Here is a 25,073-nt window from a genome sequence, read left to right as displayed (position 1 = left end):
GGCATTAAAATGCCAGGTGATATACCCCCCTTCTCAATTTATTTCAGATTTACCCTGTCTGGTGAAATTTTTGTTAAATTAAAAAAACAAACTGTTGTGAATGACGATTTCGCAACACCTGAATGTCTCATTTGCAATATTAAGCCTCTATCTGGAAGCACACTTCCTGGCTGTGGGCACGTTTTGCTGCTTAAAAACACAGCTAGACCATTCTTTCTCTCAGTCTGAATTGAAGCTGATGGGGGGGGGGGAATGGCATACCCTCCAACATCCTGCTGATCAAAAGCAGGATGCTCATTTTTCACAGGAGCCAGCTGATTTGTGCATGAGTGCAAGACCAAAAACTAAGGGTCTTTTGTTTTGGTGCTCCAGTGCAAGCTAGCTGGCTCGAGCCAGAGCACTGGACCAAAAAACACTACGTTCCAGGATCCAATCAGAATTCAGAATGGCTTCTGTAATTCTGGGATGTCCCACTAAAGATGGGCACTGGCAGAGGAAGAGGAGTGCGGGGGGGGGGGAGCGCATCGCCCCCGGCAGCACGATCCCAGTGGGGTGCCATCGTGGCTGCCCCCCCGCCCATGCTGGGTGCCCCGCCCCCAGGATTCCTGCCCCACCCCGCCCCCATCTGCTCTCTGCCCCCTAGTGCTGGGACAGTTGAGGGGTATGAAACTGGAGTATTTCATAAGAAATAGCAAGACATGCACAGGGCAGATATGGTTTGTGGCTAACCTTGTCTTGTATGCTGTTTTGCAAATGAGCTGTGGGAGTACATTGGGCCTGCAGACCCACTCTTACACCATCAGATGCAGCACACACTTGGCCTCTTAACCAAACTTCATTCCCTTCTCTCCCAGTCTTCCAGCTGCATCAGACATTTCCGTCCAAATTAATTCTATCTTCCTTTAAAGCCCCAGCTTTAGGAAAGCAGGATAGAATATACAGAAATTTAAACATGAATGCAAATTGATATTATCTAGAGTCTTCCCTCTGCTACCACTCTGGGTGCAGAATTTGGCCCACTTTTGATGCTGTGTACAGACGTCCTGTAGCTGTGGTTGATCCACCTTCCCCTTCTGCATGCTTAAGAGCCATGTGTAACTCAAAGGCTTGCATGGACTTACAGCACTACAAGAAGCCGATGTCTCCATTTTGAGTGTCTCACCATGCTGAATTTGGTCATTTGTGAGATGGTCTGCTCCTCCCTGACTTGCCTTGCTGCTTCTCTGAGAAAGTCTCTTGTCCTTTTCTCCTACCTGAGGGGCTTTTCCCTCTATAAAAATATTTCCTCTTACTTTCTCCCCTGCCCTTCTGCGATGGTGAAAAGGACGGGGGCTGTATTAGAACACACTGTAACAAACAGAACAGGGCACCAGCTGAACTCCTGCATAACTGTGAGCTTGTCAGCACCTTCAGCTGTAAGCCCAGCGCCAACAGGGCCCTGCCTTTGGAAAGAGCCAAGCCAGCTCCTAAAAATCTTTTTGTTGCTTCATTTCATATTTGAGAAAGGTAGAAGTAATTGAACTGAAAAGCAATGCAAGAGGAACCCCGTGCCAAGCTGAGGAACAGTGGGGCATTAAACACACAATTGCCTCTTAAATTCCAAGACTCTGAGCACACATCAAAGCCTAGAGCTTTGGCTAAGCTGTCATTGGTCTTTTTCCAACTACGCTGCAGAGGCCTATAGAAATAGAGAATTTCACAACCCGGGATGAGCCCATTGCTTTTTAAAGCTGACTTCTGGGATGCAATAAGTTGCTGCTATTCCTTGAACCAGTGCTATTTTTGTAGAAAAAGAGGTTCCGGAACTCACCATGAATACCACCCTTATTATCTTAGAATGGTAATGGCACCCACCTGAGAGGTGCCAGAACTGAGGTCCAGTGAGTTCCCACTGAAAAATGCCCTGTCTTGGACAAATGTACAAATGCGAGTGGTGAGCCTGGTGGACCTACAGAATGAGATTTCATATAGACTTTATAAATGTTGGTAGATAGGGGGAATATTGTATATTTCAGTAGAGGAAGGGATGTAGCTGTGTAGTAGGGCATCTGCTTTGCATGCAAAGGCCACATGTTTAACTCCCGGCATTGCCAGGTAGGAATGGGAATGTACCCTACCTGAAGCTCTGGAGAGCTGTTGCCAGTCAGCATAGAAAATACTGACCTAGATGATTTACTGGTCTGACTTAGTACATGGCAGCTTCCTAGGTTGTTCCTACAAAGGAAAACCCTGCAATTGTGACTTTATTCAATTCCTGGAATAGCCAGACTAGCTTCCTGGTGAGATAATGGCCCTCAATGTATGGGCCATTAAGGCAACAAAGGAAGTGGTTTTGTTCCATATGACAAATGGGTGGGCTCCCCTCTCTCAACTCACTGGTAGTTAGAAAGATAAAGGCCAGAGTTGAGAGTTTTGTGTGTGAGTTAGAAGCTGGCAGGAAGCCTGGGAGAGTCAGAGCCATGCATGATTTATGCTGGTAGCCAAGGCTGTGGGTGTAGGCTCAAGTTGTATATATGTGTAAATAAGCCATATAGCCTGAAGACACCACAGTCTCTGTTGTCCCTCATTCTGAACCCTAGACTCTCACATCACTGGGAAAATTGGGGCGGAGTGCAACATTATGTGGGCAATGTGATTGGCTACCAAGGGCACAAACTGTATCGGCTCATCAACAGCACGAAGGAGGAGCACCACTTACCTTCCCAAGTAATTTGGCAATTTTAGTCATACCAGCAAAATTGGCCAGCTTTCTTTTGCTGCTTTAGTTAGCATTAACGGTGCGGGGGTGGAGGCACCTTCGCACAAAATGCCTTTCCACATAGTTACTGTAAGTGTATGGTGGCCAGATGCAAAAGAGAAGGTAAAGCAGAGGAGGAAGGAGGACATCAATATGAAATCAACCACAGAGGAAGTCTCCATGGTGAGCTGTTGTTTATTAGGCCCAGCACATTTGCAGTGCAGGCCGTCCATCAAGCATTAAGCCCTCATAGAGTGTAATTAAATAAATATACAGTTCTGTTCCAGAAGTGCCACCACATACTTTGAATCTCTGGGTGGAGAGTGAATGGGCACCGGGCAGCCCTCACAGAAATGGAATACCTTGCTGCTGTTAAACACTACCAACACAGTTAATGCTAGACCTCTTCTGTGCAATAATAAGTAGATATTTATCTAGTAGCACACTCATGATATTGGTCACATCACCTGTCACCTATCTTCAGTGGGGGTACCTGTCACAGGCACCTCCAAATTCTCACTATTTTGCAGGTGGGATTCATACACTTACCAGAACCTTAGGCGTCCACATTTGATAGTGGATTCAAGTGTTCTGTCGCCTTTGCACAACAAATCCACTTTTAAAAGAACCAGACTTTTTGCGGTTTGGAAAGTGACAGGGAAATACATTAAAGAGCGTAGAAAGAACAAATGAGTAACAGAAAGATATATAAACATTTCACAAGCCAGTCAGGATGAATGCGGAGTGAATGCTCATTTTCAAATAACCACCCTGTAAACAAATCAGAACAAATCCTCAGGAAAGACCGGACATAGGCTAAGTACCAAAAAGCTTTGTGGAAACACATCAGTATGAATGTTCAGTAAATAGGTCAACCGGAAGGGCCCAGAGAGTCATTACTCAAAATGTGTTCGTCATAATAAACATTTCTCTTCCTTAGCAAACATGGGGCAGCCATATCTCTACTGCAAATGAGGGGAATTTGGCTGATATAACTTGTCATGCTGGGGAAAACTGATACCCAAACTCCCTCACCCACTCCTAATATACAACTTTTAAAGTTACCAGAACCTTATTTTTCTTTACCACTTATCACCCTGTGTGATGAGTAAAAAAAGAAAGAAAGAAGGATCTCATTGTATGATGACAGACTGCCCATACAGCCACACCATCAGAGGAGCATGCAATGCTTTTGCTATGTGCTGATTTTTGACCATGTGGTTCAGTCTCGACATGTTAACATGGAACCGGCAAATTGGGTGGGATGCATGTCTCTTTATATAAGGAAGGGCAGCAGAAGGCGTGTGCCACAATTGGTTAGAGCTGCATGGAGTTTCAGCCGCTGAATTTGGCTCCCAGTTCACCTGGCACCCCCTCGTATTTTAACGCAGCACCACTATTCCCCGACGCATCACGCTGCAATTTCCGCATGTTCTGAGATGACATAACCACATCCCAAATGAGTTCCGGATTACATTTCATCCAGCAAATGCTTCAGAGACTGAGAACATTGTGTGCATTTCATTAAAGGGAAGGACTGCCTTTTCAAGACCACCGTCACCCTCACACATTGTATTCCCTGTCTTCTTCCAAGTGACTCCATTGAGCTGGACTCCGTACAACATAACACATTGCAGTCACGTTAGAATGCAAAACATATGAGGAGATACTGGAGGAATTAGGCATCTTTAGCCTAGAGGAGAGATTATGAAGGGTGGGGTGGTGATGGGACATGTGATAACAGCTTTCAGATACTGACAAAGCTGCTATGCCCAGGAGAGAGAACACCTCTTCTCTGCTCAGAACGTCTCTGCAACAAGCAAGGGACAGGGCTGGACTGGAATGGTTTTTGATCTACGCCTCAGACATAGAAGAGGACCAAGTGTCTATAAGGGTTGCTTTGCCAGCCCATCTATACCAGAGGGGCAAAACTGTGTGTGATGTTGTTCACATTTTTAAGACCTTGTATGACTGCTGTTCTTTTTAATTAAACTGTGGTTATTTAAGAAAAGAAAAGAAAGTGAATATGTGGTACAGCCTCTTTTGGCAAGTTTATCTTTGTATGTTTCCCTGAGTATACATTATTGAACTTACTTCTGGATAAATGTGCAATAGGCTTGAATTGAAAGTGGTTTACTACAAATACGTTATTCATATGTGTACTTGAATGCACAATGGCAAGACTGAAGTGTAACAAAGATTCTGGACTTCCAGTGTCATAAATGCACATGTAAAATCTGCCCAGATCACCTACAGAGCTGTGAAGATCCAGGTGAATTAACATGAAATGCTCCACAGAAGTTTTCAACAGAGTAAGGAAGGAATGCATAAGAACTACACCTATTAAAAAGGGGAAAAAAAAGAATTCACAATGCTTTTTTTACTAAGCATCTAGCTGAAACGAAGGGAGATAAAACTCTGAATTATTCTCTACTATCTGGGCAAGTTAATGACCACTTTCATTGGACTTTAACAAAACAAAACCAGATGAAACGTGCTTGGAATTGCAGCAGCCTGAGTCTTCTTTGCTTTCTCTAGTTCAGTTAGAGACCAGCAAAAAAGCATTTGCTAATGAGATAATTTGTAGTATCTGCTAATGTGGACAAGAAGTGAGGGAAGCTCACTTTTGTGAACATTTTCATGCCTCCAGAAAGAGACTTCTTTTTGGAGAGAATATCTCAGAAGGGGCAGAGCTCTGAAGGCCACAAACTTTTTCATTATAATGCAGCATATCCTACTGCCAAGGTCAGCGGACCCTCTTTTCCCACACTGCACTGCAAGAAAGCCATCATGGTGTACCCCAGGTACAGCAGAGCAATTCAGGCAATGCTGCTATTGCAAAGGCTGCATAGTTGTCTCAACCTCCCCCACCCCCATGTAATATAAGGACAAATAATTAGTTTTAATTTAATTGTCTATGTGGCACTGTGGCATCATGACTTTCAATATGTGATCCCTGATAGGTTGAGGTCAAATATTCCTTAAAAATGGTGTTGAAGCATCAGAATATTGGAGATGGAAAACTAGGCCTCAATGACTTCATTCGGGTTGCGAATTCTGACCAGGTTTTGAAAGAGCTAAGGGTTTTACTTTTCTTTTTTAATTTTTCTATGGTATAAGAACAAAGAATTATTTTTTAAAAAAAAAATAAAATAAAAACATATATGGCTTTTGCAGCTTGTTTCCCCACCCCTCTAGCCAAGTCTTAGGTCAATTCATTTTTCCTTTGCTAGTTGGAGGCCTTCTTGTCATCCATAGAAGTGACACTAGCAGTGATGGTGCTGGAGGTTTAGGTGGATGGTTGGGACCCCCATACCCCTCTCTACTTGAGTCCAGAATTCTCTGAAGTTCAGGTATGATTTGGAATGGCCCTGTTTTTAGCCTTCCATTGTGTGCCTCCCCTGCTGTCTCTTTCCCCAAGCTTACAGAGGAAGTAGTCTTGTAGAAACCACAGGCCTCAGGCTGGATACTTGTTAAGTTTGAAATGAGGTACTGGTAGCAGAGCAGCTGGTCCACTCATGAGGCAGACTGAGGCAGCTGCCTCAGGCAGCAGAATCCAGGGGGTCGCAGCTATGGGCACCACCATTGGAGAAGCAAGGCAAAGAGGTAGCAGCTTCTGGGTTGTGGTGGGATAGCACAATAGCCCCACGGAATCTTGTGAAATTTTGGGGGGATCTTGCAGGTTCTCATGGGACTCTTGCAAGATCATGCTGGAACCCTGAAGTCACCACCACACAAGCTAGGTAAGTGGGGCTTTAGCAGGGACACAGGTCAGCACTTACCCATTTTGCCTCAGGTGGTAAAATAGGCTGGCCCATCCCTGAGCTGCATGCAGGATAGGCTTTGATGCTGCTATAAGGATGGTGGTCACTTATTCATATTACATATGAATCAAGGGCTTGAAGAGATAGAAATAGGAGTCCTTTCGTTCCACATGCAGAATGAATGTGTGAGGGGTGAGGCCGAAAAAGAGCGCCTGGCCCTTTGCACATAGCCAGTGTCCAAGAAATAAAATATTATTTGTAATAACAATCATAACTAGATCTGTGCAAGATTGTTGTCATGTCCCCAGAACTGTTTTGCATCGCACTTACTTTATCCATTCAGCAAATTTATGAAATTCCTTACACTCTGCCATGGAAAATGTCGTATCTTGCAAAATGCTGACAAACAGGGAATTCGGAGCCGTGCAGCCCAGCCCTTAGGCAAAGCCCATCACCATATAAAATGGAACTATATTAACGCAAGTAACAAGGACAGCTGGGTTTGTATTATAGTCATTTAGATGTGGTGTGCATAAAAAAAATAAAAATGAAGCGTCAGGGCCTTTCCAACAGAAATCAAACTGAAATAAAAACATTCTATAAGAAAAAGTGTGACAATAGCCTCCAAGTGTAAAATACAAACAAAGAACAGACCCACAACCACACAAGTTTGGCTCCCAACTCCCCAAACTGATGTACAACATGGATCTAAGCATACTTACTCAAGAAGTGAGTCCCGTTGAGTTCAGAGGGGCTTACTCCACCAGTAAGCATGCTTAAGATTGTAGCCTATGCTTGTTTAACTTGGAAATAAGTTCCACATTAGCCCATCTCATACACAGATGATTTGTGATCATGAAGGAAATTAACCCCTTCCTCCATGTCCAGTTCCTCTAACAGCAAAGTTCTGCAAAGTCTTTATATGTTCAGAGGAAGGAACACAAATTGGGTTGGATGACAGGAGATGCCATGATGAGATCAATGTTGATGGCAGAGCTGTTGTTTCACAGGTATGGTTTGGGGAGTGCAAGTAACTGTGGCTATGCGTTCAAGTCTTTGGGCTGTTGTTGCCCATGAGAGAGGCTGCAAACATCAATATATATGAACCCAGCAGTAGATTTGAGATCACTGCATATCCGGGTCATCCTGTGATTCATTTCTTAGTAGTTATTCCTTAGAATATTAGCAAGTTTAGGAAAGGTGGTGTGTGTGTGTGTGTGTGTGTGTGTGAGAGAGAGAGAGAGAGAGAGAGAGAGAGAGAAGGAGGCTTTGTGTATGGTTTTGTTAGAGGAGCTTAACTGAAGACAGTAGTCATAGGCGTGAGACTGAATGGCTTGAGTCAATAAAGAGGCACAGAATGCCTTGAGACAGGTATATAAAAAGCCAATTTATTTCCTGGTTTCCTTGTTTTAACCTGTTCATATTGCACAACCCTTTTGTTTTCATGATGTTTGAATTGCCTATTACTGTAATTAATTGTTTTTGAAGTCTGTTTTTAGTGGGACTTACTCCAGGGAAGGCTGCAAAGGACTGCAGCCTAGAAAAGCACCAGATCCAGGCAATCATCTCTCTCTGACCCCTTCCTTTTTGGGTTGCAGATGAGGAACCTGTGGCCCTATGCATGTTGTGGGTCTCCATCAGCTTCAGCCTGGAGCTTCAGCTTCAGCCTGTCCAACAACATCGGTCCAACAACATGTATACAATTTCCCCATGCCTGTTTCAGACCAGCCGCAGTAAGGGTGAGCAGAGTTGCAGGTCAGATTACCTGTGCCATTAAGCTTAGATTTATATGTACACTGATTTAGTTACTTATTTAAGTGTGTGTGTATACAGCCTTTCAGTAGACAACTCTATCATGGTGGCTTGCATAATGACAATATAAAATTACAGCTTCAACAATGGTAAAATGAAAAATAGAATAAAATTAATGGAATATACATACAAAACAGAACAGTTTCTCTACAACATCAACAGCATTAATAAGGCAACATTACTGAAAAGCTCACACCCAGCCCTGAATCATTAGCTAAAAGAAATACAAAGAAGGAAATATTCTTCATGCACAGATCACCTGAAACAATAAATATGTCTATAAGGATCTTCTAAAGGTCTGGTATGTGGTAGCTTTCCAGAGGTCAGTAGACAATGAATTCCATAGTCATGGGGCCACCACAAAAAAGGCCTTCTCCCCAGCAGTTCTGCTGATCAGGCTGCAGAGCAAACAAAGAAGGGTGATATTAATGTGTGGCTAGGCCTGCACTCCTTCATATAACTCAGACCTAGGGATGTGCAAACCTGTTATCTTTGGTTTCTCTCAATTTGTCATGTTTCATTGATCCACATTCCCAAATCAGTTTGTGATTTCTTTTTTATTTCTTTTTGAATTGTTCCTGAGATGATTCATTTGTTGTTCACCCTCATTGATCCCCAAATCATATAATTTAAAGAAGCAACATCCCAGGCTCTCTCTTTTTAAATGCCAACCTCAAAGCTTGATATTTGAAAAGGGAAACATCACGAAAGCAATGGCCCTTTTGCCACAACTGTCTGAGCTCGCAGCGTTCAAGACACCAGCTGCCTCGACAGAGTTAAGGCAGTTCCAGATAAGTTCATTGCCATCTGCGTGGCTCCAAAGAGTGGCTTTAAATATTTCTAATGATACGGAGTGCCAGACTCGCTGGAGCCAGCTTTTCCAGAAAATCCTGCTGCATGCAGACTGCATGAACTATATAATTTGCTACTAGTCTTTTTTAATCTGAAGTCAATATCTATAAAGCCAGTGGCGTGGGGCATGGGGGGAGGGAGGAGTGGGAAGGAAGTCCTTTGGAGTCAATATGAAATCAGTTGGCTTGCTTGAACTGCCACTTTAAAGAACAGATTTCTAAAGAATAAAGGTCAGAAGGGAAGAAACAGCCTGAACGTTCAGAATTAATTTTATTAGTTTAACAGAATTTGTACAGCGCTTCACTATAAATAAAACCTCTAAGTGGTTTGCAAAGGACAGAATGACCCCACTGATGAGGCTGCAATGATTCTCTCCCAGCCCCACATCTTTTAACATTTAATAGTAGTTGGACGCTGGGTATATTTGGGTATATTTATGTGGGTTTTTATTTATGTTATTTCCCCCCGGCACACTTGAATAGGAAAAGAACCCAGCATGGAAATAATAGGGCATATGCAAAACCATTGCTTTGTTGGCTCTGAAAGTGTGCTGGATCCATATGGTCCCAGGAGAACCGCAGAGATAAGCTTGAAACCACTGCTCTTGGAGAAGAAAATAATCCCATCCCTGCAGAGGGTGGCCTGCCTTGATTATAGGGCTCAAAACATCCCCTTAACAGAGGATGATTCTTGCACCAAGTTCAAAGTTGTTGAATTCAGTGTAAGGAACAGGATTCTTCTGTTTTAAATGGCTGGGAGAACTCTGGCAGGCATAGTCCTTTCTGCTGCCATGCCAGAAAATAAAGGGGTTTCAGAAAGCTCAGGCTTTGTCCCCTCACTCTCAATACCTGCAACCATGCTACCAAAGGGAAAGGAGGATTCAGTTTAATTTTTGGTTTTCAGCTACTTCAGGATACCCACCCCTTGCCCACACCTGGTGCAGCAAGTTGCCCATCCCTGTGTGATTGGTGTCCAGGACTTGGACTAAAAATATCCATATTAAAAATCTGCACAAGTGAAAAATCTCTTCTCCATTCCAAGCCACAGATGAGCTTTGAAGGGAATAATTTCAGTTCGTATTGCTTCTGAGCCAGGCAGATTGGTATTCAGAATACCATAATTCAAGAGTTTGGGCATCATGACTGCTTCAGATCCATATACACATTCCCATTCTCATCAGAAATGCATACAGGAGTCTGCTTATACCTGTTGACCTCTCTTGCTGAACTGATGCAAGATACAGGTAGGTAGCCGTAGTCAAAACAAAATAAAAAAAATCCTTCCAGTATCATCTTAGAGACCAACTAAGTTTGTCATTGGTATGAGCTTTTGTGTGCATGCAGATACCTTGCACACGAAAGCTCATACCAATAACAAATTTAGTTGGTCTCTACGGTGCTACTGGAAGGATTTTTTTTTATTTTGATGCAAAATAGTCATTAAAAGCCAGTAGCACTTATTTCCTATCTTTTTAAATTTAAATAATGAGGTCATCATAAAAATCTGGAAAACCTTAAAATTCAGCCCTCTTCTTAATTCTGCTTTGTAGAAAAGAATTAGTACATCCATTTCAATACATGTTTTCATGTGCATTTTAGATGATTAGCCTACATTTTCTCAAGCACCCACAGTATCGTAAGGAGCAAAGAGGGCTGCACCACCATGCTGTCAAAGACAGAGGTACTTATCCCATGCTTGCAATATATGTAACCAATTTATGTAAACCAACATTTGCCCCACTGCTTTTCTCTGGGAAAACTAGCTCTGAATTGGAACAAGCTGCAATTGAGTTAAACCTATTAAATCATAGGTTTTTCTGGGGAAAGTGGTGAGGCAAAGGGAATACCACTCAGACCTGTGCCTAAAAAGCAGGGTGCAAGCAGAAAACTACTAGAGAAGTTTCTAGAGAAGTATGAGCGAGCCCTAAGTTTTTAATGAATAATGTAGCAAGAGTATCCAATGCATTTCAAGCCAACCAAAGAGACTCTCCATCATCAGGGCATTTTAGAATGTGTACAATAGCTATGAGACTGCTGAACAGTTGAGATGTAAATTTCTTCACAGTCATTCTTATTTTTATTTTATGTTAGCGGTTTCCCCCAGTTCTGGTACTTGAGACCCTTTTAAATTGAGATGTTAGGGCCTGAACCTGAAGCTTCCTACATCTAGGCACATTGAGCAGATCAGACCACACATTTAAAGTACTGTATCTTATTCCTCCACCCCACCCTGAATCCTGGGAATGGTAGTTTGTTAAGAATGCTGGGAATCATAGCCCTGTGAGAAGAAAACTACAGCTCCCAAGGTTCTTGCAAGGGAAGTCAGGTGCTTTAAATGTGCACAGGATGTGCTTTCAATGTATGGTGTGGCTCTGCTCTGAGTTATGGGTCCCACTGCCCTTCCATATTTTCCTTCTCTCCATTTGTTCTTGATAAACTATTCCAAATGTTATCAAAAGCACAGGCCATGGCGAATGGTGCAAATGAAATGAATTTGTGTCAGTTGCCACAATTTGGCCCAGAAAGCCATATTCGAAACTTTATGCTGTATGGTAGAACACACTGAAATTTTCCTGAATGACTAGCTTTCTTTCTTTCTTTCTTTCTTTCTTTCTTTCTTTCTTTCTTTCTTTCTTTCTTTCTTTCTTTCTTTCTTTCTTTCTTTCTGGCAAGGGCATATAAATGCATCAGCCAAAGCAAAACCAGAACTCAGATGCACAGAGCAAGCTTCCGAAAGCCTGTCTCCGTTGCCGCCATTGGCGGTGTGGGCCATGTGTTTATTAATGGTATTGATCTTGGCAGGATCTGGGAAGACGCCCTTGTGAAGAAATGATGTGGCTGGGGCCTTGCACCTGGGACTATAACAAGTCACAGTTGGATGGCCTTGTGCTTTCAAAACCAGCCTGCTGAAAGCCAGTTAAACACATCCTCCAGGCAATTTAAATGTTCCTGGAAAGTTCTCCCAATAACAATCACATCATCCAGATAAACCCAACATGTGGCCCACTGAATATCTGCCAAAATCAAATCCATTAGCCTTTGAAAAGTGCAGGGGGAATTGCGGAGACTGAAAGGCGTCATGCTGAACTCACGGAACGAGACAAGGAATCTTTGGACAACCCTTTGGATGTCTCTCTACTTTCCGGAAGCCAATGGCTAAGTCCAAGGTAAAATAATCACACATCTATATAACTGAGCGTGTGTCATAGATGCAGAGTAATGGGGCATGCAGCTCCCTGGTGAGTATGTCACTATTTGTATGGCTTTTGCATGGATCCAATTTAACATTCTGTGCAAACCTTAGATCTGCAAATCAGGTATAGTCTAGCAACAGCAGTGCACATGCTCTTTACATTATTAAGCCATTTTATTTGAGACATTAAACTAGGCTAATCAAAAGGGATATTTTCACTTAAAGATGCAAATTGATACATGTTTATTGTTTGGAAAGTATTAACACAGTGGTACCTCGGGTTACAGACACTTCAGGTTACAAACTCCTCTAACCCGGAAGTAGTATCTCAGGATGAGAACGGAAATCATGCGGCAGCAGGAGGCCCCATCAGCTAAAGTGGTACCTCAGGTTAAGAATGGTTTCAGGTTAAGGACAGACCTCCGGAACGAATTAAGTTCTTAACCCAAGGTACCACTGCAATTTCATGTAATATTGAGGTCACATACAAATGGTCTCTGCACGAATATTTCCGTTACCCTCTCATCTGGTTTTCCAGGGTGGAGCCCTCTCAGGTTAGGAATGGGGGGCGGGAAATATGATTGCATAAATTTGTTTCTTTGTTTCAGTTCTCCCAATTACGTTTAAACTCAGACTTGAACCAGCATTCTCATAGGGGGAGCGGAATCTGCAGAGTGAGTCATAACTCATCAGATGACTCAGGCTACCTGGTCTCCCCTTAGAATGTAGTCAAACAAGTTCCCTCATATTTATTTCTTTAAAACTGTTGAATACCACTTTCCATCACTAGCTGACCTCCAAAGTAATTTCCTTCTATCAAAAAAGCAATAATAAAAAGTCATAGTAATTCAATTTAAATAATAAAATGAAATGACGATGATATTAGAGTTAGAGTTCAACAAGCAATACAACTATATGGGAAGGAAGCCCAAACGTTGTCCTTGGAATTCCAGCTACCTATTGGCTGCTGGTAGACCCTCCCCTCTCTTCCTGCAAGGGAAAAACCCAGTAGCTGCCTCATGGCTGAGAGAAGGTAGTCCACCATGTTGCAATGTGAAAGGGAAGCTACCTGAGTTTTTCTCCTGCCCAGGCTTGTGAGGCCTTATCTCAGTCTGGCTGGGTGGTTTGGATCTGTGCTCCATTATACACAGGCATTGAAAGTTCAAATTCTCACTGCTCTTCCTATTCTCTTCTCATTGTAGCCCAAAGTTAATATATAGCCAAGTAAATAAAGGATTATTTATTGCTTATTTAACCATCCAATTACTCAAATCTTGGGAAATTTGGAAGGCCCCCAGGGAATTTGGATGAGAGTGTTCAATAGCTTGTTAAGTGGCACATAATGTCCTCCATCTCATATAGTTTATGAATCTGTTGCCCCACACAGGTTATTAAAAAAGGAGAAATGCTAATGTACCTAACTTTCTAAAGCCCATCACATTTGCAATAAATTTTAAATAATGGCATATATAGCACAACAAAAGCCCTTTGAACAAGCAGCCTTTCCACCTCCTTCCATTTTGGTAGCAATGATTTGGAAACTTTCACTATGTTTTGAGAAAAACAAACTACCCAGAAAGCAACCACACACATACTCACCTGACAGTTCTCTGTAATAACTTACCTGATAAAAATCTCCCTCTGTCGCCAGCTTGTCAGGCATTCAAACACAACGGAATGTTGGCACAACTAAAAATGGACAAGATGTCATTCTCCATGCCCTCCCTCCTTCTCTTCCTCCCTCCTACATCTTTCATAATATCTGCCAGTGCAAGGAAGCTGGTTTCAGAGAAAATGAAATGCTGCTCTCTGCCAGTCAACTGACCGTTAGGGGAGTCATGATCAAGCACACACAAAGGAATACTTGACAGCAGCTTCAAAACTGGTTCCAGTACAGACTTCATGATAGCAGGCCTCATGTGGTGGTTCCTGATTTCAGCACAAGGGATGGGACATTCTGTTCAAAACTCCATCGTGTGATATTTTGAGCTCCCACCACATGCCTTTGTCTTGTGTGCATTTGAGAGTCTTTCACATACTAAGTTAGGTGTAGGGAAGCTGTGACCCTCTAGATGTTGTCACATTACAGCACCCCCAGCCCTAACCATAAGTCATGCTGACAGTGGGTGTTGGGAGCTGGAGTTCCCAATAGCACTTGGAGGACTAACAGGCGTACATAGATAGGATGCTATGATGATTGCCTTAGGAAGGGCCATAGCTTAGTGCTACAGCAAAAGGCCTCCAAGTAGGTCAAGGAAACTCTTTTGAAAACACTGCCAGTCAGGGTAGACAATGCTGAGTTAGAAGGACCATTTTTATTCGACTGAGTATAAGGCAGGAAACATTGTGGAGAACATTTAACCCAGAGTAAGTGAGGCTACTGGCTACCTAAATCCATTAGAAGTGGTGAAATAAAGCAATACAGCAATGGCTCTCATTTGATGACTTACTGTGTTGTTTGTTAAACTTGGAACCCCAGAAACCATTTGAATAGTACTAATGTTGTTCAATGTTAATGCATCATCATCAAAGGCACCATCCTCTACTGCTGACTGGAGATTCATTGGAAAGTGTGAGGTCAGTGAAGGTCTTCACAAAGTTGGATTTGAGAGGGACATAGAACTTAATCCACATCAGAGAAGGAGGTATGGCAGCTTTGAGTATCTGGTCATGCCCTTTGGACTCCAGTCAGAAACAGCAGTGTTCCAAGCCTTCATCAACTACATACTCAGAGGCGTGGTGTACGGTTTCATGGTGGTTTTCCTCAATGACGTCTTGATGTATTCAGAGAACCAAGAACAGTATGTATGTCACATGAAAATGGTGCTGAAGAGGCTGTGAGAACAGTAGCTGTATGCCAAGTTGAAAAAAATTTGGTTCTGCATCTCAATGGTAGATTTCCTGGGTTGCTGCCTCATGCCTGGGGTGTGTGTGTGTGTGTGTGTGCAGATGGATCCTGCTAAGGTGCAGAGCGTAGTTTCGTGGAAGGTGCCCAAGATGAAGAAAGATCTGCAGAGGTTCAAAGGGTTCGCCAACTATTGCCACAAGTTTGTGTTGGCCTGTTCGAGACTCACTATGCCCTTCACAGATTCTTGGACGGGCAAGAAGCCATTCCAGTGGACTGCAGAGGTGCAAAAGGCATTTGGGCATCTCAAAACACACAGGCCTGGCCAGGACGGTTTTCCTGTTATACCTTCTGGGCTTGATGAGGCATGTGACTCTCACCTGTCCCAACCCTACTCCAGCTGACAAATCACACGCCTTCTCCCTGAGCTAGCGAGCCACACCTGAGCTGTGGATCATTGCCTGCCTTCCCTTAGAACTGACAGCTGTAAGTTCTGGAATCCCGATTTCAGGGACTGGGCAGGGGAGGAGGAGTGGTGGAGACTGCTTCCCCATCCTGACCCTTCCAGGGAAGAGGAAGAGGAAGACAGTATAGATTTACAACAGGGGTTTGTGGGAGGTCACAGCTCACAGGCAGATGAGTGGAAAAGTTGGGAAATAATGGGAGACCCAGAACAGCTGGCTGACACTTTGTCAATAGAAAGCATTCCGGACCCTCCATTTCCCAGAACCAGGTGAGCCTTAAAGGTAGGAGAGCAAAGAGCTCCAAGACAGAGGATATTTAGTGGCACCCGTGGAGGAAATGTTGACGATGAATGAAGAAGTGGGAGAGATGGGGAGGGGTGGAGATTCACTCGGGACAACGTCATTATCCAAGAGGCTGGGTTCCATAGACTCCCCCTTAGTGACTCAGCATGAGGCTTTGCCAGAAAATGTCTGTGGCAGGGTGACATGTTGAAAATAAAGCCCTTTCAAACATCTAAGCTATTTTCATTCTTCCATTTTTTAAGAAGCCAGGAGAGAATATCCACAGTGCATTCCACCAGTAAAAATCACGGCCCAGGCCTCTCAGACTTAAAGCATTCAGCTGTCTGCTTCCTTAATCTAGTCTAATATAACATAGCGTGGCCTCTACCAAAGGCCCACATGGGGAAAGGAGAGGGGGAGTGAGAGGGAAGTATTAAGAAATATTGTTCCCAGTTTGTTTGTAACTCTGGTGCAGTACATCAGTTAATCACTATCATGTTTGGCATACCTGCCCTGTAAAGAACACATGTAGAGTGTTAGACTGGCAGAAGGTGCAATAACATTGGGCTGTGTGTTTGTGTGCAGGAGAGCTGGAAGCTTTTAACTCTTTCACTCCTCCTCACCTTGTCGTATCTTGCCTACCTTGCCACTCTTTTTAGCACTGTATTGAAAAACATCAATAGACACTAAATGGAGCATCTCCTGGAAAGTATTAAAGTGCTCAGTGGCCATATTAAACATGTGTACCTTGATTTGGCAAGACCAGTTTGATCTGTAGACCTGAAGTGGTAACAAAGTGACAGTCTCTTGCAATCTATGGTGGATATGCAGGGATGCAGAACTTGGAAGCAGAGGAACGGAATATATAAATATACTAATTGTATGGGTCATAAGCTGGAGTCTGTAGATGTAGAGGAGATAGTGAGGGAGGATGAGGACATCCTTTAACTGCTGTTTGCCTCTCATTCTATTTTCTAGTCTGCTTCAGTTTAGAGAATAGAACAGTTTGTGGCTATTTAATGAGTGGTCTGAATTAAATGGCCTTGTACACTGTGCTTTCCACTCATGGATTTCAAAACGCTTTTGGGTGGAATGATGTCTTTTATTAGCATCTTTCTGATTTGACAAATGCAAGGGGCCAAAGCTGATGTCACACTGATTTATCCGTATCAATAAACTTACTTCCACTTTATCATTACCAGAGATAAAGGAGATAAACCCTTCAATGTGCATTCTATAATGAGGGCAGGGGGTGGGGAGAGGAAGGCTGTTCTGATCTCAATGAAATTCAGTGTACATAGTACAAGATACAATCTGACTCATATTTTCCATCATGATAACTGAAAATCTGTGCTTGGGAATGCCAGATTCGGTTATTATAATGAATTAAGCAAAGTGGGCAATTTGTAGATTATGACAACATTTTATAACTATCTCACCAAGTTTTAATGGTACCTAAACTATTTGACAGACTGGTGTGTATGGCCTGAGTTATTTAACCCCATTTCTAATAATTCTTGAATATCTTGAAGAGGTGCCACTGCCTGCATCTCAGTGCATAGGCTGCACACATATCTACACAACCCTCTTGCTTGAGTTCCTGCCTACTCATTTGCACCTTGAGATAATGTCAGAAGTCACTCCTGAGTTCTTGGGTCATCCTTAAGAAACGACATGATAAAATGGGAATGATAGGTATCTCGTTAGAGCCTTGAAGTGTGATAAAGAGAGAGACAATATGTCTGTTTATGGGCTGATGGTGGTTATACATGTTATTCTAAAGCACCAAAGCTGCAGCAAGCAAAGGCTATAGCAGCCAAGTCTGCTGCTTGTGGCTGGAAAGCCAAACAGGAAGTTTGTGACTGTTGCCATGGGAACAAAGGGGCAGTCCATTCTGTACTGAGCACCGGATGTTAGCTCAGTGGGTTTGTCATATGACCTGTACAGGATGTACATGGGTGGAGGTGGAGTTTATTCTAACTGCTGATGAGTGCAGACATGTTTTCTCTGTACTGAAGTAAAAGACAGGAATAAAAGATGTAAATAGATTTCTGTCTGCTTCTTTCCCCTCCCTGGGGACACCAAAGGGGAGAGAGGAGCAGTTGGTGTGTTTTCCTCACAGCCTGAGGAAAATCGCCGGAACGGACCTCGCGTATGTTTTATCCTGCCGGGAGTCGCCGGAGGGAGGTCTAAGGAATTCAGCCGGTGCCTGAACAGATAGGCACATACCTCTGAGACGGGCAGAGAATTCCAACAGTGGTAGCAGAGGATGGTTGCTGTTTTCATCGACCTCTGCATCAAGAAGTGGCCTCCATGGAAGCCTGAGGTGAGAAAGCTGATCCTCTGCAGCCAGAAGCTGACCAGAAGAATCTGAAAGTCCAAGCAACGGAGCCCAGGTATGAGATTTTCGGGCTTAGAAGTGTGAATGCAGATTGATTTATTCTCTGCTTCACGGGGAGCAGCGTTTGGGTAAAACAGCTCCAGTCAAAAGAGAAACCGCATTCCAAACATTCCTGTGGTTTCCTGTTCAAGGAAAAGGAATGCTGTTGCTTAGCAACGAAGGCCATGCCTCAGAGAGGAGAAGTGAAAGTTAAAATGGAATGTTTTGACTACACAGTCTGAAGAGCTCTTGGAAAATTCCAACGCAGCCAGCGTTGAGAGCTGCCAGGTGGCACAGAGTGTAAACAAGCCAGCTATTGGATTTTAGGGGCTTGTGTTTGAGAGTCAGTGCTAGGACTCAAAATGGATGCCAAGAAGGGGGGAGGCCTGCCTACTCCAGACCTTCTGACCAGTGACAATTATGCATCTTGGTCTATCAAGATGAAGGCCTTGCTGCAGAATCAGAGACTGTTTGGGGTGATTGAAAACCCCATTCCAGCAGCACCAACGCGTGCTTGGGAGTCACAGGATGTGAAGGCCAGAACTGCTATAATTCTGTGCGTGTCAGATTCGCAGTTGATCCACATACAAGATTTACTGCACGCGAAAGATGTTTGGGACACGCTGAGAAGGACACATCAGAGAGATGCAGGTTCTTCTGCGTTGCTGTATTTTGAGAAGCTGACCAACCTGAGGCTTGCGCCTGATGGAGATGTTCAAGCGCACCTGACGGAAATGAAATTTCTGCGTCAACAGATGGTGGAACGCAACTTCCGTCTGCAGGAGGAAGTGTTTTGCTTCATGGTGATCAACAGCCTGAATCGGACTTACAAAACAGTTGCCAGTCAGCTGGGGTCCCTCCCAGCGAATGAATTAACTTCGGAGAGGGTCTTTGCCGTCGTGTTGAATGAACATGACAGACTTTCCGCCCTGGAAGTCAAGGACAGGGGGAGCAAAGAACGGAGTTCTAACGCCCCTACTGCTGTTGCTACTGGAGGAGACGCCGTAGCTTTGAACGTTGTCCGATGCTACAATTGTGACCAAACTGGGCATCTTCAGCGGTACTGCAAGAAGCCACGTAAGAACAGAGGAGCCAAGGCGAGCTCCACAAAGTCTGAGGCGTCAGACAAAGGTCACACCAAGCCAAAGGCAAAGACTGCAAAAGCTTTGATGTCGCTAAAAGCCACACCAGAGGTGGGAAACTTCTTTGTCCTAGACACTGGAGCCACAGTTCACATGACAGGACACAGAGGACTATTTTCTACGTTTGAGAAGCAAAGCTTCGCTGTGCAACTAGCCAACGGTCAAAAGCTGGAAGCGACCGGAATTGGAACTGTGTATCTTAAAAGTCTGAACTTGACTATAAGCAATGTTTACTTGGTTCCAGAGTTGAAGTACAATCTGCTCAGCGTTTCGCAGATTGCCAAGAAGGGACTAAAACTGTCCTATGATGATGAGAAATGCGAGATCTACAAAGATGGAGAGTTGTATCTTTCTGCCAAAGAGAAAGATGGACTGTATTTGTTGACTTTTGATCAAAGTGATTACATGAAATGTAATTCTAGTGATTCTAACATGATCTCTTTTACAGGTGTAGCCAAGAAGAACGTCAAGCAGGTGACCTCGAGGGTCAACAAAGCATTTCAGCGGGTGTATGCTGATGTGATTGGTCCTTTAGCACCATCTAGAGGCAATGCAAAGTATTACCTAATATGTGTTGATTCTTTTACAGGTTTTGTCTGGATTTATCTTTTGGAGAGACCGAAAGAAGCCTTAGAAAGGTTTAAAGAGTTTTGTGACAAGGTTAAAAATATGCATGATGCTGACATAGATTGTCTTTGCACAGATGAGAAGCCAATTTTCTTTTTACAGGATTTCCAGAGGTTCCTGAAGAAGAAAGGGATAAGACACACAACTGCTAGTTCTGAAGAAGCTTGGAACAAATGCGTTTGTGTTAGGGTGAACAAAGAATTGCAAAAGGGAATGGAAGCGCAATTGCTTAGTTCACATCTGCCACATGAGTACTGGGCTGAGTCGCTAATGTCATTCTGTTACACGTGGTTAAGAAAGTTTTCAAAAGAGTTAGGATGTTCTCCTTTTGAGAAACTGTTCCACAGAAAACCTTCGGTTGCCCATTTCAAGGTTTTTGGGTCTCATGTGAGAACAGAAGCTCCAGGTGGAGTAAAGAATGCCAGAGGCATTTTTGTGGGTTATGAAAAGGGTCTCTACAGAGTAATTTTGTCTGAATCTGGAAAGGTGATTCTCACAAAATTTCTAGAGAGTGCTCCTGAACAGGAGAGAGTGATTGTTCACACATTTCCCACAGGTGATGATGATTCTGATGATGATGATGATGAGTTTGATCTTATTGAGTTCAGTACTACTGATGATGACAGCGATAGCTCAGACAGCTCAGTTGTCACAGTCATTGAGAGGAAATCTCACATAATGACTAGACCCTCAGAAGAGGAGGATGAACCACTGATTAAGCTTAGTACTGGTTCTCCAGAGAGTTCAGAGGCTGAACCAGAAAGCAAGGAAGAGCAGCACCTCTTACGTAGGTCTGAGAGAGCAACGAAGGGTGTACCACCCGAGAGGTATTCGCAAGAGTTTGCTAACTTATGTGTTGCTGTTGTAAACGACCAAGGTCAAATTGAAGCTGTGTCTGAGTCAGAGACAAAGGCACAACAGAGAGTTGCTAACCAAGGTAATGCAGATGCACTCATTCCTTGGAAGTCACACAACCAGAGAGGTACATTGGTAAAACCAGTGGCGGGTAGTTCCAAGGGTGGAACTGAAACAACAGGGGAATGTTATAAGTATAACAACTGTTTGTTTTCTTCTCTGGATGACGCTTTGCTCGCAGCACGCATTGATACTTTAGGGGGAGTATGTTATTCTAAAGCACCAAAGCTGCAGCAAGCAAAGGCTATAGCAGCCAAGTCTGCTGCTTGTGGCTGGAAAGCCAAACAGGAAGTTTGTGACTGTTGCCATGGGAACAAAGGGGCAGTCCATTCTGTACTGAGCACCGGATGTTAGCTCAGTGGGTTTGTCATATGACCTGTACAGGATGTACATGGGTGGAGGTGGAGTTTATTCTAACTGCTGATGAGTGCAGACATGTTTTCTCTGTACTGAAGTAAAAGACAGGAATAAAAGATGTAAATAGATTTCTGTCTGCTTCTTTCCCCTCCCTGGGGACACCAAAGGGGAGAGAGGAGCAGTTGGTGTGTTTTCCTCACAGCCTGAGGAAAATCGCCGGAACGGACCTCGCGTATGTTTTATCCTGCCGGGAGTCGCCGGAGGGAGGTCTAAGGAATTCAGCCGGTGCCTGAACAGATAGGCACATACCTCTGAGACGGGCAGAGAATTCCAACAATACAGTGGTACCTCGGGTTACAAACACTTCAGGTTACAGATGCTTCAGGTTACAGACTCCGCTAACCTGGAAGTAGTACCTCAGGTTAAGACCTTTACTTCAGGATGAGAACAGAAATCATGCTCTGGCGGTGCGGCAGCAGGAGGCCCCATTAGCTAAAGTAGTACCTCAGGTTAAGAACAGTTTCAGGTTAAGAACGGACCTCCGGAATTAAGTTCTTAACCCGAGGTACCACTGTATAGTATTTCCAGTACTTTACTTCTAGAAAAGAAAGATGCTGATACATGAAGTTGTTACAGTAGGTGCCACACTTTTAATCAGTGCTTTCCTTCTAAAAAAAGAGGAACGTGCTAGTACTGAGTACCCCTGAGTACCCCCAGAAAAAAGTGCACAGATATTTCAATGTACAGATTGTTTTATATGTGTTGTTGTTTTGTCCATCCCATTTGTGATCTCCAGACGGCCCTGTGAAGCAAATTAGATCCCCTCTGGCAGTACAGTGAGCTTCATGGAAGTGAGACTTTGACGGCCTTCCCACAATGAACCTACTACATCAGCCGTTAACCTCTTTGTAAAGACGGCAGTGGCTTTTCTACAACTCAGAAATATCCCAAGACTTGATGATTGGGACAGAAAGCTAAAATGGTGAGGGGAATAATGACAATTCTTTCCCCTAAGAGGTACCCACAAATCTGCCATCTGAGCGGTGACAGATCCTGCTATTCCAACTGCACTCACAAATAAAAGGAATTGTTGTTTCTGAATTGCATTTTTCCTAGAGGTTTGAGACCACAAAACAGATTCATTAGTTTGATCCCTCTCTCTTTCCTGCATGGAACAACTTAGGAGAGAATGAGGCTTGTGAGGGAGGGGTAGTCTTTCTCTTGCTTACTTCCATTGCTCAGTTTTTATAGGACCTCTTTCAGGAACTCTGTACTCTGACTCAGCCAGATTAGGTTATAGAGTCTCTGAGGGGATGAGATGAGGTATTTGGTCAGTGACAGACGATATTGACGCAGAAAGTTTTAAAATAATACAATCAATCTCTCTGATTTAGGCTGTGCACACACTTACTTGGAAGTAAGCTCCAATGAAATCAACGACATTTACTTCCAAGTAAATGTTGCCAAGGTTCAGGGTGTTAAAGTATATATAATATATATATGTGCACACATCCAATTGGCACTACCCATGGATACCTTTCCAGCCATCCACAACAGGACCCAAATAAAAACCTCTCCCTGTACCTTATTGTTTCTACAGACTTATGGATTTTTACATGGATCATTAAGACTGAGTCAGTTCGTGGAAGCCTATTATGATGATTAGGGGGAATGCTGGCTTTTCGACAGAATCATATGAGAAATGGGGTGTACCACATTTTTTATATAAAAAAATCTCCCAGCAATGTCAGCTCAGATGACCAGGAGGCTGAGCTATTTTCTCTATTAATAAAGGCAAAAGCATCTGGGATTTCTTTTAGCTTAGGTGGAGAAATGTTGTCTAAGATCAGACACACAAAAAATTATGGCAGTACCAACAGTATGGAGACAGGAGAGAGAATTCCTGTCTTGGAATACTGTAATAGCATCATTCAATAAAGGTGACTGGTGGTAGGTTGAACCACTGGTGGAGGAAGAGGAGTGAGGGGGGAGCGCACCACCCCTGGCAGCACAATCCCGGCGGGGTGCCATTGTGGCTGCCCCTCTGCCTGCACTGAGCACCACACCCCCTCAGGAGGCGCACCACACCCCCAGGATGTGCACCACACCCTCGGTATGTGTGCCAGCCCTGCCCCCACCTGCTCTCCACCCCCACTGGGTTCAACACCAATGCAAGTGGGCCTGCTGCCAGAGTTCAGCAAGGTTGGGCACTAGTTGAAGGCCCCAGGGACTCAGGGAGGTTCATAACTTGCCTGACCCAGCCATGCTGTCACTTTCCATTGGACCCACGGCTTGCCATTTTAGTGGTGGACATTCCTAACTATCTATAATTTCATAGAAAACCCAGCCTATAGATATATGAGATCTATTGACTTCACAAATCTATAAGCTGTGTCACTGTCTTTGGGGCACATTAAGAATATGGGTGGGCACTGCAGATGGGAGCCATTCTTGGATTCTTTTCAAAAGGGGCACTTGTGCTCCTCCATGGCAAAAATGACATCCAGCGCAAAGAGGGCACTGGGTGCTTTTGCTATTGGGGCTGCAGAAGTAACAAAAAATGCTGTGCAATCATAGCTGCGGGAAGGGAGACCATTGGTAGCACCATGCTGAAGGTTCCCTGAAGTCGGCGACTGATCCAGAACATAAGCTAGATTTCTTCAAGCAATGCTTAATTAAATTAAAGAATTCATTGTCCCAAGGTGTGTTCCCATGAGCCCTGGCCCCGTTTGCCTGCATCCATTGTTGTGTGTGAACTGCTTCCTTGTGATGTTAGTCTACACAGTGGAGGTATGAGTGCCAGGTTTTCTCCATTTAATTACTGACCTTTGGGCAGTAGCGTTATCAGGCCCAACAACACAACAAAGCCAGGAGGCTGCTTGGAGACAGCAGTGTCAGAGACGCTGTGTCAGATATGAAGATTTACCTCCGAGTTCCTTGAAATATTTTAATGGATGCTGGGGCCAGAGTGCTGTACTCCAGCGTTCTACCCACATGCCATCTCAAGTGACCCTGGTTGAATCGCAACGCACAGCACATCTTGTTTGGGTGGGAGAGGGCAACAGAACATGATGGGCCAGCCCTGGTGATCAGCTTTGCTCGCTTGGTTGTGGAATTCACGCACACATGGAACACCCTATGTCATGCCTTCCACTCAGCAGTGAGTATGTGCAAAGGGGATTTCAGTATCCTTAAGAGAGGAGTGGAGAAATCAATGAAGGACAGCTCAGTTTCGTGATTGTCAGCTGCCAGAAGAGATCATCCATCTACAGAAGGCAGCATGCTTCTGAGTATCAGGTAATTCCGATGAATATGTGGGGACAGCAAAGCATCACATTCATGACCTGGCTCACAACTGTTGAAAACTGATTGCTGGACTAAATGAGCCTTTGGCTTGAGCCAGCATTTCTTGGGTCAGGGATGGGGAAATTTTGGGGCCCTCCAGACTCTGCTGGGCTGCAACATCCACTATCCTTACCCATTGGCCCTACTGGCTGGGGCTGATGGGAGTTGAAGTCCAACAACACCTGGAGGGCCACCGACTTTCCCTGTCTTAAGTCAGTTTGTTGTTTCCTTTCCAAACACCCTAGTTTTAATCTGATTATATTGCCGGGGGGGGGGGGAATCCTTCTTTGCTGTAGATGGTAATGTGTTTTTCAGACCTACTGTTAGGTGACCCAGGTACGTGACTGTTTTGCAGCCAA

At 43.9% G+C, this 25,073-nt stretch overlaps 1 long non-coding RNA gene across 2 annotated transcripts; it reads left to right on the top strand.

Annotated features, from left to right (window-relative positions):
• The first annotated feature begins 8,157 nt into the window (after window positions 1–8,157).
• Window positions 8,158–12,889, top strand: LOC309374912. Of its 2 annotated transcripts, none has more exons than XR_014170760.1 (3): window positions 8,158–8,240; window positions 10,764–10,845; window positions 11,838–12,889. It is a non-coding gene; the product is annotated as an uncharacterized lncRNA (long non-coding RNA). The 2 variants fall into 2 exon arrangements; XR_014170761.1 differs by having other exon boundaries at window positions 8,158–8,256.
• Window positions 12,890–25,073: the final 12,184 nt, after the last annotated feature.

Source organism: Podarcis melisellensis, assembly GCF_964234715.1.
Source record: "Podarcis melisellensis genome assembly, chromosome: 1".
Lineage (NCBI taxonomy): Eukaryota > Metazoa > Chordata > Lepidosauria > Squamata > Lacertidae > Podarcis > Podarcis melisellensis.
Note: the sequence above shows the minus strand (reverse complement) of the source record. Positions and strands in the feature narration are given on the sequence as shown.